This window comes from Caretta caretta, chromosome 6 (genome assembly GCF_965140235.1).
Source record: "Caretta caretta isolate rCarCar2 chromosome 6, rCarCar1.hap1, whole genome shotgun sequence".
NCBI lineage: Eukaryota > Metazoa > Chordata > Testudines > Cheloniidae > Caretta > Caretta caretta.
The window spans coordinates 6,500,104-6,510,853 of record NC_134211.1 but is presented as its reverse complement, the minus strand read 5'-3'; the positions used below and the strand labels follow the sequence as shown (position 1 = coordinate 6,510,853).

The 10,750-nt window shown below is 43.9% G+C and overlaps 1 pseudogene; it reads left to right on the top strand.

Annotated features, from left to right (window-relative positions):
* Window positions 1-1,322: 1,322 nt before the first annotated feature.
* On the top strand, window positions 1,323-9,159 carry LOC125628930 (up-regulator of cell proliferation-like; annotated as a pseudogene).
* Window positions 9,160-10,750: the final 1,591 nt, after the last annotated feature.

The window sequence follows — 10,750 nt, the reverse complement described above, 5'->3', positions numbered from 1 at the left end:
CCTTAACTATGTGGTGTTCTATTTCATTAATTCCTATTGGCAGAATGCACATAATATGGTTGCAATTAGTTTGATCACATAATGGGGTATACACATCCCTCAAACCAGGGCAACCATGAGTTTGAAGAGATTGTTCGAAGACCAGAAGAGATGATTCTTGAAATATTTCTTTCATGATGGGGTACCCATCGAGTATGGGGTGTAGTTGTTTACACCCATTGGTGGTTACACAAGCTTTACTGTCTGGGTTCCAGTGTGGGGTGGTAGGTGACAAATAGGGGTATGCAGTCAGAAGGGGGTTTATTTCTGTATTGAAGCAGGTTCTCCTGGGGTATTTGGGTGGCCTGTTGCATGATGCAATCTACTTCTCTGATGGAGTGTCCTTGTTTGGTGAAGGTGGTTTTAAGTGGCCATACTGGGTGGCCATACTGGGTCAGACCAAAGTCCATCTAGCTCAGTATTCTGTCTTCTGACAGAGGCCAATGCCAGGTGCTTCAGAAGGAATGAATCAAAAAGGTAATCATCAAGTGATCCATCCCCTGTCACCCATTCCCAACTTCTGGCAAAGAGAGGCTAGGGACACCATCCCTGCCCATCCTGGCTAATAGTCATTGATGGACCTATCTTCCATCAATTTACCTAGGTCTTTTTTGACCACTGTTATAGTTTTGGCCTTCACAATATCGACAACAAGTGTGTTAAGCCAGGAATAGTCAATAGGCGGACCGTGGGCCAAATCCGGAATGCGAGATGCTTTTGAATGGACCCCACAATGTTTTTATTTGTTTATTATCATTATGGGTTTTTAAACATTTTTTTCTTGGAGTCTGGACCTTGACTATACCTTGACCAAGAAATTTGGACCTTGACAAAAATAGGCTATCCCTTCATTAAGGTATATATCACTTACTTTCTCCTCAGAGCACATTCTGTGGTCTCTGAGTGCCTGGCTGTCAATAACATATTTCTTGGTATGGTTGGGGTGGTTACTAGATCTATGAAGGTAGGTGTGGTGATCCATGGCTTTCTTGTATATGGTTGTCTCTAGGGTTCCATTGCTGAAGCTGATTGTGGTGTCCAGAAGTTGATGCTAGTGTGGGAAAGCTCCAGAGAGAGTTTAATGGATGGGTGGTGGTTGTTGAAGTTGTGGTGGAAGTCTGAGGGAGTTTAAGCTGTCTTCCCATAGGATGAAAATTTCTCAGGTATATCACTGGTTTCATGATGCCCTTCTCCAGAAATTCTTCTTCCGGATGACCCATAAAGAGGTTAGCATATTGGGGAGCCATCCTAGTACCCCTGGCTGTTCTCATGCTTTGGACAAAATGTTTATTGTTGAAGGTAAATCTATGACAGGCGAGGATGAACTGGATGAGTTTGGCTATGTGTTTGGGATGGATAATTGATGGTTGTCCATTGTCTTTTAAATATTTGGGGCAGGCAGCTATCCTGTCATTGTGAGGGATATTGGTGTATAGGAAAGTGACATCCATGGTGGCAAGGATGGTATTCTGAGGAAGGTTGGTAATACTGTGGAGTAGAGTAGGGCTCAAATGTACTTGAGCCATCCAGCTACTGTGAGAGCGGACTGTCTGGAAAGACTCTTGCCTAGGCTCACAGCCCATGCACGTTTCAATCTCTTTGGCTCATGAGTGTTTGCATGCAGTGTTCTAGAAAGCCAAAGGTTTCCTTTAATAGATGTTTTCAGTATTGCTTCCTCAAACGGGCAGTGAGTGCCACACACTGGCTGAAATAAATGCTGAGTGACTGAGATCAAGTAGGGGATGTTGAGCTCTGTGGTGCACAATCCCCTCCATTATAAGACTGCTGATTTTGCAAAATGCTGTGTTTTTGACGAGCTGTGTCTAGGGAACTCCTTGCTCAAATGACCCCGAAATTTGGGTCACTAACCCTATCCTTTTCCCCCATGAGACAACAAATTTCAAGACAGTCCAAGTAAGCATACAGATCTTACAGCACGAAGAAGGAATAACATTTAAGTAGAAAAGGCTTCTCAACCTAAACTAAAGCAGAGCTGGTGCTTCATTATAGAATCATAGGACTGGAAGTGACCTTGAGAGGTCATCAAGTCCAGTCCCCTGCCCTCAAGGCAGGACCAAGCACCATCTAGACCACCCCTGACAGGTGTTTGTCTAACCTACTCTTAAAAATCTCCAATGACGGAGATTCCACAACCTCCCTAGGCAATTTATTCCAGTGCTTAACCACCCTGACAGTTCGGACATTAGGAAAAATTTCCTATCAAAACTTCCCTTGCTGCAATTTAAGCCAATTGCTTCTTGTCCAATCATCAGAGGATAGGAAAATAATTTTTCTTCCTCCTTCTTATAACAACCTTTTAGGTACTTGAAAACTGTTATCATGTCCCTTCTCAGTCTTCTCTTTTCCAGACTAAACAAACCCAATTTTTTCAATCTTCCCTCATAGGTCATGCTTTCTAGATCTTTAATCATTGTTGTTGCTCTTCTCTGGACTTTTTCCAGTTTGTCCACATCTTTACTGAAATGTGGCACCCAGAACTGGACACAATACTCCAGCTGAGGCATAATCAACGTGGACTGGAGCAGAAGAATTACTTTAAATGTCTTGCTTACAACACTCCTGCTAATACATCCCAGAAAGATGTTTGGTTTTTTTGCAACAGTCTTACACTGTTAACTCATATTTAGCTTGTGGTCCACTCTGACCTCTTGATCCCTTTTTTTGCAGTAATCCTTCCCAGGCAGTCATTTTCCATTTTGTACATGTCCAACTGATTGTTCCTTCCTAAGTGGAATATTTTGCATTTGTTCTTATTGAATTTCGTCCTAGTTACCTCAGACCATTTCTCCAGTTTGTCCAGCTCTTTTTCAATTATAATCCTATCCTCCAAAGCACTTGCAACTCCTCCCACCTTGGTATCGTCTGCAAATTGTATAAGTGTACTCTCTATGCCATTATCTAAATCATTGATGACTATATTGAACAGAACTAGACCCAGAACTGATCCTTGCAGAAGCCCACTCGTTGTGCCCTTCCAGCATGACTGTGAGCCATTGATAACTACTCTGGGAATGGTTATCCAACCAGTTATGCACCAACCTTATAATAGCTCCATCTAGGTTGTATTTCCCTAGTTTTTTAATGAGAAGGTCATTTGAGACTGTATCAGATGCCTTACTAAAGTCTTGATATACCACATCTACCGCTTCCCCCCATCCACACGGCCGTCACCCTGTCAAAGAAAACTATCGGGTCAGTTTGATATGATTTGTTCTTTACAAATCCATGCTGACTATTACATATTGCCTTATTATCTTCTAGATGTTTGCAAATTGATTCCTTCATTATTTGCTCCATTATCTTTCCAGGTCCAGAAGTTAAGCTGACTGGTCTGTAATTCTCTGGGTTGTCCTTATTTCCCTTTTTATAGATAGGCACTATATGTGCCCTTTTCCAGTCTTCTGGAATATCACCCGTCTTCCATGACTTTTCAAAGACAATAGCTAATGGCTCAGATATCTCCTCAGTCAGCTCCTTGTGTATTCTAGGATGCACTTCATTGGGCTCTAGTGACTTGAAGACATCTCACTTGTCTAAGTAATTTTCACCTTGCTCTTTCCTGTTTTGAACCTACCCCATTTTCACTGGTGTTCACTATGTTAGGCGTCCAATTGCCACCAACCTTCTTGGTGAAAACCGAAACAAAGAAGTCATTAAGCACGTCTGCCATTTCCACATTTTCTGTTATTGCTTTTTTGTCTTCTTTGAGTAATGGGCCTACTCTGTCCTTGGTCTTCCTCTTGCTTCTAATGTATTTGTAGAATGTTTTCTTGTTACCCTTTATGTCTCTAGCTTGTTTGATTTCCTTTTGTGCCTTGGCCTTTCTAATTTTGCCCCTACATACTTGTGTTGTTGGTTTGTATTCATCCTTTGTCATCTGACCTAGTTTCCACTTTTTGTAGGATTCTTTTTTTTTATTTTTAGATCATGGAAGATCTCCTGGTTAAGCCAGGGTGGTCTCTTGCCACTCTTCCTATCTTTCCTGTGCAGTGGAATAGTTTGCTCTTGTGACCTTAATAATGTCTCTATAACACATAATAAATGGATTAATCGTTTATCAGATACAAATTCCCTTACACTGCACTGGAGACATTACCGTACCAGGACTGGCCTGGAGGTGTCTTAGCATTAGCTCCCCATGTTGCAATGTGGGTAAATTTGCTTTGTAAGTAATGACAGTACTCACAGCTCCCCAAAAGGACAGAGGAAGTAGCGTGAGTGAAGGGACTGATTTAGTCGCTGGGAGGTAAGCAAAGCCACAGTGCTGTTAGCTACACCTGTAAGAGACATGTCCCAGCAAAGAGATGGAGGAAGATATGAAGAAAATCAAAAATAAGTCTTCCCAGAAGGTGTAATCTGCACTGAGTGCTGAAAGGGAAATAAAGGGTCAGATCCTCCGGATGAGCCATTGATGCCCAGCACAGCTCAGGGTGACGGGTGTAGGCTACCATCACAGCCACCTGATCCTCAGACTGCCAGGCACCAGTCTGATCCTGAGCAGCAGCTTAGAGCAGCCAAGGGATCATTCCAGCTTCTGGGATCACCACAGAGACAGGGTCCTGAGTCTATGCCCCCTCCTCCAGTAGCTGTGAGCTGGGATGTCATAGAGCTGGTTATACTGGAAGATTTTCTAGGAAATTCTCAGTTGGCCACTTAAGCCATTTTCAAGTGGACTCTGCACTGCGCTGAGGATAAGGATTGGGATCAAACAATGCAAACCAACCTAGTGGAGTTCAAAGTGGGCCAGAACTATGTTTTATTTGCATGGAAGTAATCCCATTGGCTTCATTTTTGTTATACCAATATAAGTAAGAGAAGAATTGAACCCAGGATGTATAAGTCATCTGTTACTGGGTACTGCTTTTCTTTAAATTACAAACATCAGGCTGTCTACGGAATAAGTAAACTGTATATAAAGTCACCATTTTCTACTCTGAAATTTTGGTTTGTTTTAACTTCCTTCTGCAGAAAGAAGTAAAGCATTTCAAGATGTCCTGTCCAGATTAAACCTGGAGAAGCACAGAAGCATCAAGATCAGGCTGAGGGATGTTTTGGAGATCTGCCCAGAAAGCATCAAGAACAGAATTCCAGAGGCATTAGGTGATTTACCTTGGCATTTCTTGAGGAAGGTCATGGCTCTGAATGGGACGGCCAGAAATACAAGCATTGGGCACAAGGCTCCTGAAGAAGAAATGGATGATTATGAGGAGAAACTGCATACTGATGGCACTTTCTGTTTTAGTGACACTGAGATGAAAGTTTCTCTGCAATCTCTTGATGTTCTTTGTGCTGTTCTGCTTTGCTCAGTTTCCTACAGCAGGAGATCCTGTCCAAAATGTCCATGTGCCAGTTTGCCCTCCCTCTGCTGCTACCCGCCCTCAACACCCCCAAGGGCACCCTACTACTGTGGGTCATGAGGGACATTGTGAGGAAGTGGAGGCCGCACTCCCTGGCACAGAGCAGAGGGTTCAGAGAGGAGAGCCTGGTGCTCACAGAAATGCCAATGATTTCTTTTCTGTGGATGGGGAGCTGCAGCTTCTCCAAGTCCCAACTCCTCAATGAGGTTCTCAGCCCCTCCCAGCAGCACCACGATTTCTTTATCCATTGGGACATGGAGTCTGGGAACTTCCTTCAGAAAATCGCAGATGGGCTGGTTGAGATTTCCTGGTATTTCCCTGGGGGAACGGAAATTTCTGATCTTTTCCCAGAACCCATTGCAGTTACAAATCTGCACGGAGACATTGAGTCCCACTGGCTACAGTTTAGCTTTTTAACAGCGGTCTCCTCCGCAGTGTTCATAGTTACCGAGAGCATCAGTGAGAGAGAATACGAGCTGTTATCATCTCTGAAAAAATCCAGCTCTAAATATTACTTCATCCTCAACTGCAAGAATAAGAAACCCAAAGAAACTCTGGGATTTCTTAATAAGCTGTCCTCAGTGTTGAAACTGAGCAAATTACTAATATTGGTGAAAGATAGTACCATGAATAATGCAGGATTTGTGGAAAAAGGTGAAGTCCACCATAGGAACCATAGTGAATTCATCTCCGAAGACAGTGAGTTTGGAAGCCATGGCTATGACGGCACGTGACCTAGGAATCCAGGTGGATGAGGAGTGTCAGGCATGTCAGTGTGCGAGGAAATATACTGAAGAAATCACTGCAGAAATAAGAGATGGGGCAAAATACAAAAGGGAAATGCTGAGCCTGCAAGGAGACCCATGGAAAAACTTGGCTCAATTGGAAAAGAGATGTGCCAAATGAAAAGGCAAGGGGACGTGGCCATTGAAGACTATAAATCTGTGCTGAAACAGAAATGGTTAGAGATACGTAGACAGCGGAATCAGTGTGACCGTACTAATGGTTTGACTAAGTTTATCAATGGAATAGTACAGTTGAATCCAGTGGAGAAACATTACTTTCTGAAATGGATGAAATTTAGCCTGGATAATATTGCTAGGGGGAATCTTTCTGAAATGTGGGCAGACTATAAAGAGAAATGTGAAACTCCAGGAGTGGACCGAAAACAGATGGAGGAATTAGATAAATTAATATCTGATAGTTCCTTGGGGGTGGAGCATTTCATGCGTGAGTTGGGACAGTTCTATGACGCTGAATGCTCAATGGTTAAAGAAGGGAAAATGGAAGAAAGCCAAAGACCATTCTCCCATCTCCCATGCACAGCAGCTGACCTGATGCTGGAAGGGTTTCCTGTGGAGCTGATCGATGGAGATGCCTCCAACATCCCCATGAACTGGGTAGTAGATGTTCTAACTCATCTCCATATCAGACTAGGGGGTAGATCCAGAATGGTGGTTATAACAGTGCTGGGAGTGCAGAGCACTGGGAAATCGACTCTTCTCAACACCATGTTCGGCCTGCAGTTGATCAATGTAGCGATCGATGTACGCGAGGAGTGTTCATGACACTCATTAAAGTTACAGAAGCTGTTCAGGAGCTGCTTGGCTGTGATTTCATCCTGGTGATAGACACTGAAGGTCTGAAGGCCCCTGAACTAACAGCACTGGAAGACAGTTATCAACATGACAATGAGCTGGCCACCCTGGTGATTGGACTGAGTGACATCACCATCGTTAACATGACCATGGAGAATGCCACAGAAATGAAGGATGTTCTGCAAATTGTGGTCCATGCATTTCTCAGTATGGAGGAAATAGGACAACAGTTTGTGCCAGTTTGTGCACCAGAATGTCAGTGATGTGTCTGCTCATGATCAAAACATGAGGGACAGGAAACACCTCCTGGAGCAGCTGAATGAAATGACCAAAGCTGCAGCAAGGATGGAAAAGCAAAGCAGGGAAATGGCATTTTCTGATATTGTGGAGTATGACCCAGAAAAACACAATTGGTACATGCCTGGCTTGCGGCATGGAGTCCCTCCCATGGCTCCCGTAAACACTGGATACAGTGAGAGTGTGTGTGAGCTAAAGAAATACCTGTTTGAATTCATAGAGAACCGTTCACGGAAAAGAGCTGGAAAGGATATTCCTGATTTTATTGTATGGTTGAAGAGCCTGTGGAAGTCAGTGAAACATGAGAACTTCATCTTTAGCTTTAGAAATAGCCTTGTAGCTTAAGCCTATCACCAGCTGTCTATGAAGTATTCTGAATGGGAATGGGGTTTCCGCAAGGAGATGTATCTCTGGATATCTGAAAAAGAAACTTTTATCCCGAATCAGCTGCCAGAGACACTAGAGGGTGATCTCTTTCACAGCTTAAAAATGGAAGCACAAGGGAAGCTACAGCAGGGAGAACAGAAGCTCTTGAATAACTTAGAACAGTATTTTAAAAGTGAAGCTCCAAATTTGAACCTGATAGAAAAGTACAGAGAAGATTTCAAAAGGAGCACAAATAGCCTCAAAAGAGAACTTGAAAATTCTTCAACCAGTAACTGTAAGGAAGCAATTCGAATACGAAGAGGACAGCACAAGATAGACAATATCCAGTCTGAGTACAAGCAGAAAATTGAAGGGGAAGTTGACAGACTCTTGGCTGAATACCGAAACAGAGAAGATAAATTAGACCATGAGAAACTGAAAAAAGAATTTGAAACGATGTGGCGAGAAACCTTGTCAGAGTTAACGCTCTGTACTTTACAGAAATGTCAAGTTGTTCAAGATATGGATCTCCAGTTGAGAAAGGATCTGAAGCACAGAGGGGGTGCTGTCAGACAGATACTACAACATGCAAAAAGCCTGCTGGATTATAGAATGAAGTCTTTCACAATGAAGAAGGAGTACTTAAACTTAAAATGGACCAGAGCAGTTGCAGAATACTTCTCACAGGAATGTTACTGTAAAACTGAAGAGTTTGCTCTATCTTTAATGACTGAATGCAAGAAATACATTGAAGAAAAAGTTAAATCCAAAACAGACTATGATGAAACCTATTGTGGAGAACTGCTGCATATGGTTAATGAGAGGTTAAAAGAGGAGGATATTGAGCAACTTCACACTTCTCCTTTGTTTGAAGTTGACCTGAAGCGTCACGTTTTGGGGGAAGCAGCTTGGCATTTCAGAAGATGCATGAAGATTTTATCAAAGAAAACGATCCTCAGCAACGTCTGGAGAAGCTGAAACCTCATTATTTCTCCATATTTACTGATCTCTATTTGGAAAAGAAGGAAAGCCAAACAAGGGTGAGGAATTTCTGCGATCAGTGTCTCAAACCTGCCCTGGTGGGTTATGTCAACAAAAGGCTCGGACTAGAAATAGTTGACAATTTTCTCAGCAGTGAACAGGCCCTTGAATACGCCAGCCAAAGCTTCTTTCAGTTCTTTTTGCTAAAGAAGCTGCTGGAAGAGATGAACTTTGACAACTATGTGAAATAGATAAGTAACTATGAAGAGTTTGTCAAATCCTGGATACAGAGATGTCTGATAGACCACTATGAAGGGAAGGCAAGTTTGAGAGATTTGGAGAAAGGGATTCTATCCAGAATAATAAATAAAATCAAGGGAATTCTGAAAAACTCCATAAATAAAAACAATAACACAGTTTCTGCCTTTTTAGACAGCTTTTGCAAAGAGCTGCAGCAGGACCTGGCCATTTCCAGCAATAGCTTAGTTGAAGACAATTAGAATCCGTTGAAGACAATTAAACTGCTATATTTAGAGCATGACTGTCATTTACTCTCCCTATTGTGCATTAAGAAATTAGTATTCTTGTTTTAATGTAATCACGCATAAGAAGCAACAGAAAACCATTTACAGTTAAACAAAATAAACTTGGGAACGGACTTTTTTGTGCTGGCTTATTTATTTTGAAATGTTGCCTTGGAACTTTTTGTTTTATTTAGCCCTGAGAGGAAGGATAGTGGGTGAGGTCAGCAAACATTTCAGGAGATGTGATACTTCCAAAGAACAAACCCAAGATCCCAAGTGATGCAGGAACCCTTAACATTTAAATTAGCCCTTCTGAGAGGCCTGATGCTGATAAGAATGACTGACCTCATGAAAAACGGGCTTTGTTTTCTCACTTAAACAGTGAGAAAATTTCACGGAGCCCTGAGCTCTCACTGGGGGGGATGGGGTGGAGACCCAATGGGGCACAAGTTAGTAACCGCTGTGGTGGGATAGGCAGGGCCAGCTCTGGAGTCAACAGAGCAACCCTCAGGTGAAGCAGTTAAACCCCAACCCAAAGACTGGAGTTTCCACAGTTACAAGGGAAATTAGATAACTATACACACACACACACACAAACAGACTGAAATATGTAGGGTTAGAAATCCCCAGTAACAACACTGATGGCCCAAACTCTCTGCAGTGACCCCAAACCATGACACTCCCTCTCTGAGTCTCTTCTCGACAGTGGGGCTGTGAGTGTAGCTGGATTGGGCAGTGGCTCCGTCTACTGTCCCACGGAGGAATCTCTTCTCTTCATTGCCACATGCCACGCAGTTGCCGTACTCTATCTGTCAGCCCAGCTGCTCAGTGGATTTGCCCATGTCACCCGGTTTCAGTTGTTCCTTTCCACATAGAATCATAGGACTGGAAGGGACCTTGAGAGATCATCAAATCCAGGGGTTCTCAACCTTTTTCTTGCTGAGACCCCATTCAACATCCTATAAAAACAATAGGGCCCGGCAGGGGGGAAGCGTGGGCTCCAGGCCAAGGGGACACACTTGGGCATAGGCATAGTTTTACTTCTATTTTTTGGGGGGGCGGGGGGAGGAATGCCTGGCATGGTTCATCCCATCTCCACAGAGCAGGGTCCAGGGAGGATGTGCCATCTCCACCCCCTGACTCACTCAGGAGGGCACCCAGCTTGTCTGTGCTCTGGGGCGATGCAACCAAAAATATATCTCAAAGGGGGGACTCAGTTCAAAAGGTTTGAAAACCGCTCAGGGTGCGGGCAGGGGGTTAGTTAGGGGCTGTGTGAAATGAGGGGAGTAGCTCAGGGTGCAGGGAGGGGATAGCTAAGGGCTGTGTATGGGCAGGGGGTAGCTCAGGGTGCAGGCAGGGGGTAGCTATGGGCTGTATGCAGGCAGGGGGGCTTCCAGTGCAATGCCCAGCTTCAGGGGCAAGGCACTGGGACTCCCGGCTTCAGCCTCCCTGCTGCTCCTGGCTTGTGGGGGAGGGTAGGCTTGCCGGCTCGAGCACCGCGTTGCTCCTAGCTAGGAGGGGATGTGGGGACCCTGCCGGCTTCAGCCCCACCTAGCTTCTGGCTGCG